The sequence below is a fragment of the Dasypus novemcinctus genome, chromosome 26 (genome assembly GCF_030445035.2).
Source record: "Dasypus novemcinctus isolate mDasNov1 chromosome 26, mDasNov1.1.hap2, whole genome shotgun sequence".
Lineage (NCBI taxonomy): Eukaryota > Metazoa > Chordata > Mammalia > Cingulata > Dasypodidae > Dasypus > Dasypus novemcinctus.
In genome coordinates this window covers 13,311,439-13,316,856 of record NC_080698.1, presented here as the reverse complement: position 1 = coordinate 13,316,856, position 5,418 = coordinate 13,311,439, and the positions used below count along the sequence as shown (strand labels likewise).

The 5,418-nt window shown below is 58.9% G+C and overlaps 1 long non-coding RNA gene across 1 annotated transcript; it reads left to right on the top strand.

Moving 5' to 3' along the window:
• Nucleotides 1–2,609: 2,609 nt before the first annotated feature.
• On the top strand, nt 2,610–3,849 carry LOC139437643 (uncharacterized). Its single transcript, XR_011647528.1, has 2 exons — nt 2,610–2,820; nt 3,136–3,849. It is a non-coding gene; the product is annotated as an uncharacterized lncRNA (long non-coding RNA).
• Nucleotides 3,850–5,418: the final 1,569 nt, after the last annotated feature.

Below are 5,418 nucleotides of genomic sequence, written 5' to 3'. Positions count from 1 at the left end.
CGTCTCTACTCTCCTTGCCTGGGAGACCCCCCTCAGCCACGAGGACCCCTCCCCGAGCCGGGGCCTCGCTCCTCTCTGCCCTTTGACCCCCTGCACAATCGCTTCCCACACTTCCTCCACGGCCCCCTCCCTCCTCACGGGAGGGTCATCAGGTCCTGCCAAGGAGAGTGGCTGTGCCCCCTTTGCCCACTGCCGTCGCCCCCTGCCCCAGCCCTACTGCAGGCGCCTGAAGGTCTGAGCCTTGCCAAGACGTCCCGGAGAGGACTGGTCCCTGGCCAGCGTCACCCCAGGCCACGTCCCCTTTGGCCCTGGGCTGGTCCTGAGTGGGCTAGGGACCCGCTGCACTGAAGCCCTTGGGCAGGAAGGTGCTGGTGGAGGGGCGAGGTATGGGAATCCCGCACACGACGCGTGATTACTTTGTAAGCTCACAACTTCTCTAATAAAAATGAATGCCTGTTTAGGAAAAGATACAGAAAAGAAAAAAAATGCTTTGGACAATTAGCACACCCCCTCCGCGTGCTCCTGCTGGGCCTACAGCCCGCGCGGGGCAGTCCCTCTAAAGGCCTGTGTGTCGCCCTGCCAGCATACGGAGCCCCTGGCATCCCCACTGCCTCCAGGCCGGAGGCTGAGTGTCCCCGGGTGGCACAGGAGGCCCTCCCTGGCAAGAGCCTGGGTTCCCGTGGGCAGCACAGTCCAGCTGGAGAAGGCCGGGGTTCTAGTCCTGGTGCCTTCTGGGCGCAGGACCTTCCCCATCTCCCTGCCCCCTCCCCATCTTTGACCCCCAGCCTCCACCCTGGCCGGGACAGAAGCTGCCACTGTCCAAAGGGCATGCAGATCCATTTGGCCACATTTGGAGCCAGCTTGGCATGATTCGGCAGATCCTGGTCTCTGATGGAACAAGCCGGCCCAGTAGGGGTGAGGAAGAGGGCAAGGCCGGTGCCCGCTTGATGTCGTGCCAGCCTTCCCCTGGACTGGCTGAGGGCTGCGTAAGGAGAGGTCACTGGAGTCCCTGTGTCCGTGGGGCACACGCGCAAATGCGTACCATGGGGCAGCTCCTCGGTTGGCACTCTGCCTGCCATTTTCGTGCACCTGAGCCTGACCTCCAGCCACCAGTACTGGAAGCGCCGTGCCCAGGGGCTTTCTCTGCCCCCTGTGTAGGGCAGGCCTGAGTGCAGGGAGTACTGCCTCCCCCGGCTGTCGAGAGTGGGCGCTTAAGGCCCTGGACGCCCGCACCCCTCAGGTGGGACTGGCCTCCAGTCACCCACAGGGGCCGCTGGCTGGACTCACGCTTCCCCGGCGGCCGGCCCTCCTCGGTCTCTGACCCACTTCCCCACCCCACTACTGGAGTTCCCTAGAACCACCCCCCAGATAAACTTGATCCTTCCTCGGGGTCTGCTTCTGGGGAACCCAAACTAAGATACATGCACGGAGTCAGCATGCACGCACACACGTGCACGGCCATGGCCACACCGGCACACGCACGCACGCACACGTGCCCTCTCAGCCACACACACAGGCACACAGCTGTGAACACACCTTCGCCTGTTCCATAAGATCAAGAGGGGCCAGGATGGGCGTGCCAGGACCCTCCCTCTAGGGGCACGTGGAGCCTCAGAGGAAGACCTGGTCCCAGGAGCCATCGGCCTGCAGGCTCTGGGGGCCGACCCCGGGGGCCCAGAGGAGGCGCCGGGGTGTGTGCACCAAGATGGGAGGGGAGGATTTCCCCCAAGGAGGCTCCCAAGCAGAGGGAAGAGGGTAGAGAAGGCACGAGGAGGGACTGGCCCCTGGGGTGGTTCTCATGTGGGTGGGTGGGGTCCCCGGTGAGACCCAAAGGCAGCAGCGGAGCAGGTACCATGCAGGGCACTGCTGGGCGTCCAGGGCCCAGGTGAGACGGCACGTGGGACACCCCAGGGAGGCCGACAGGTGTCATCACCCACGTCTAAATCAAGTCCCCTCCCCCAGGACTGGAAGACGAGGCCCGCCCCTCCCTGGAACTCAGTTTCCCTCCTGTACGGGGTGGCTGCTCTGGCCCTGTGCATGTCAGTGATGTGGGGGGGAGGGTGCGAGCCTACCTGGGACCTGAGGATGACCCCATGGGCGGGCAGCTATCACCTGGGCAAGCCTCTTGCAGCTGGGCTGGGGCGGGACGGCCCCTGAGCTGGTGGGCAGAGCTGGTGGGTGGGCAGGGGGCGGCGGAGGTGAGCCCCACCAGGCAGTCCTGGCACTGCCTGCCTCACCCTGGAAAGACGGTGCGTCTGCTCTGCCCCACGGGGCACCCAGGCCTCTGTGGAATACCTGCTTGCCCGTCCAGTCCCCACAAATGCCCTCTGCTTCTCCTCCTGGAAATCCCCCAGCCTCCCAACAGACCGACTCGCCCAGTACCGAGTGTGACCGGTTGTGCGCCTGGCCTGCCAGGTGGCACAGCGGGCTCTTTCCCTCTCTAGCCGCCCTAGGAGGGGCTCGGGAGTTAGCCGTCATCCCCCTGGCACTGCAATTGGTGACCCCAGTACAGGGCAGGCACGGGGCTGGCACTCCACAAAGGCTTGTGGACATGAATTGCCTGTCCCCAATTCCATAGAAAGCCCCCCCCCGGCTCTGAGCATCTCTGGGGACCGAGGGAGGGACCTTCCGGTACTTCCCAGGCCAGGTGATTCCAGCGACTGAGTCATCAGACAAGTCTGTGGGACCTCCCTCTGTGCCAGACCAGGGCTGAGCGTCCAGCCCCGGGCAGGGCGCGGAGCAGGTGTTCCTGCCCTCGTGAAGCTCCGGGTCCAAGATAAGGCGACAACAGATAAGCAGACACTGTACTTTTTGGTGGAGGTAGGAGTTGACCCAGGAGGACGGGGGCATGGGAGGATGCCTGGGCTGGGGTTAGAGGTGGGGGTGACATCCACCAGCGAGCCAAGCGAGGGTCTGGGGGAGAGCAGGCCAGGCAGAGAGAGACTCCGTGGGACCGGAGGCAGAGGCACTGGCCAGGAGCTCCGGGAGGCTGCCACCCGCCCCAGAGCACGTCACGGATTTGGGGGGGAAAGCCGGGCCTCGCTGACACCTTGGTTTTCCACTTCTGGCCCCAAACTATGAGCCAATAAATTCCCATCGTTGAAACCAACCCACCCTGTTGTGTTCATCCTGCAGCTTGGCAAACCAAGACACCCTCCCACGCCCTACTTCACAGAAGGACTGATGAGGAGGAGGCGACATGAAGCCACAAGGGATTCTGGGACATCGTCCTGATGGGCAGCTCTGCTTCGAAGCCGTTGGTCAATTATTAAACACCACTTTGATCTGAACGAGAAATGGTTGCAAAATGGATCAGCAGAATATCCCTGTCTACATATAACAACATGACTTTAAAATGCTGTTTGACCTAATGTAAGGGGGAAATGGAAAGGAGAAATGAGTTTATATGGCTACGAGTCTCTAAAAAAGAGTCTGGAGGTTGTCAGAAGGATTGCCCTTATGCACACCTGAGCAGAGTCTCAGAGACAGATAAAGTAGATACAACCCTAGGTATTGGTTCTTTTGAGGGCTAAAGAGACCCACGGGTTCTATGGTCATGGCAGATGGGGTTCTCTGCCATGTCAGTTGGCCCTTCTTTGGAGCCGGTGTTTCTGCGTGATGGAACTGGACTCAGATGGGATCTCTTTTCACAAGACTTTCATGCTACTTTACTGGAATTGTAGTTGGTGTTGGGGTTTAAGATATATTTAGGGGACTTGAATTTCTGGACTGACAATATGATAGCCACGCCCTGAACCTCAACAGACTTCAGCTCCTACACTCTGATTTATTGGACTTACCCCACTCAGCTAACATGGAGTTGAAGAATGTCAACCACCACACCATGGAGCCTAGAGTGCCTACAACTGAAATCAGGAAGAGTGCATCCAGTATCCATGTGGAATCTAAGCCCCCTCTTGACATAGATGTGCAATGGACACAACCAATCCAAGGTCCACAGAGAAAATGTGGCATTGGTGTGGGAAGGGTGGCCATGGTGGCTGCTGGGTGCGGGGAATGGGAGCTAGAGATGAGATGTGGAGGCATTTTCGGGACTTGGAGTTGTCCTGGGTGATGCTTCGCGGACAATTACGGGACATTGTAGATCCCCCCAGGGCCCACTGGATGGAACGTGGGAGAGTGTGGGCTATGATGTGGACCATTAACTATGAGGTGCAGCGATGCCCAGAGATGTACTTACCAAATGCAATGGATGTGTCATGATGATGGGAGAGAGTGTTGCTGTAGGGGGAGTGGGGGGTGGGGGCGGTGGGGTTGAATGGGACCTCATATTTTTTGAATGTAATATTTTTTAAAAAATGAATAAAAAAAAAAAATAGAGCAGGTACCAAACTCAGTTGACTGTAAGATAAAACCCAGGACCCCGAGGTCTGTCTAGGGTGGGCCTGGCCGCCCATCTCAGCGGCTGGGGCTGAAAGCCTTGGTGTCGTCAGTCCCACCGAAGTCCACCTTCCTGCGTGCAGAAAGACAGCTGTAGGTTCTAGTCCTGGCTCCCCACTTACTAACTCTGTGCCTCAGTTCGCCCACCAGTAAAATGAGCGTCACCCTGCACCACCTCTGGGGTTGCGGTTGAGATTTCAGGTGGTGTTTGGTGGACAGTGGCCCCGAAGGAAATCAAAGTTGTTAGTTGTTCCGCCGTCTTGGGCCGGTTCACCGCACCACCGTTTAGGGCTCCCCGGAGGAGGGAGCTTCCGTTATCCCCCAGCTGCGGAGGCAGCCGGCACTGCTCCACTGCAGGGCACAAGGAGCTGTGATCCGTCTGCTTCTGTCTTGCCCTGGTCCCCATGGTTGGGACTTCAACCATGTCCTCTAAAAAGGTATGTTCAAGTCTTACCCCCTGGTCCCTGCAAATGTGACCTGATTTAGAAACAGGGTCGTTGCAGATGGAATTTCATGAAGACGGCGTTGTACTGGACTCGATGGGCGGCTTTCTGGTAAGAAGAGGCCAGGCCCAAGAGGGCAGCGGGAAGGTGGGGGCAGAGAATGGACTTCTGCCCCACAAGCCAGCGGACGCCTGGGGCCACAGAAGCTGGGAGAGGCCGGAAGGTTCCTCCCCTAGAGCTGCAGAGGAGCTAGCTCTGCTGACACCTGGGTTTCAGGCTTCTAGCTCCAGGAACTGGGCGAGGATAACTTTCTATTGTCTTCAGCTACCAACTTTATGGTAATTTGTTTGGCAGCCACAAGACACATACATAAGGGCCCCAGGGTCAAAAAATTGCCACAACTACCATGGGCTGGACCTCATGCTCCCCACCGCCCCATGAGGAGACTGAAGTCCTGGGGCCTGAGTGACCTGCACAAAGCCACCGGACCAGTCCACAGCCTAGAGCCACGCCATCCGGGCCAGTACCCATGAGGCACACGTGGCTGTTCACGTTTAATTATAAATCAGTTACA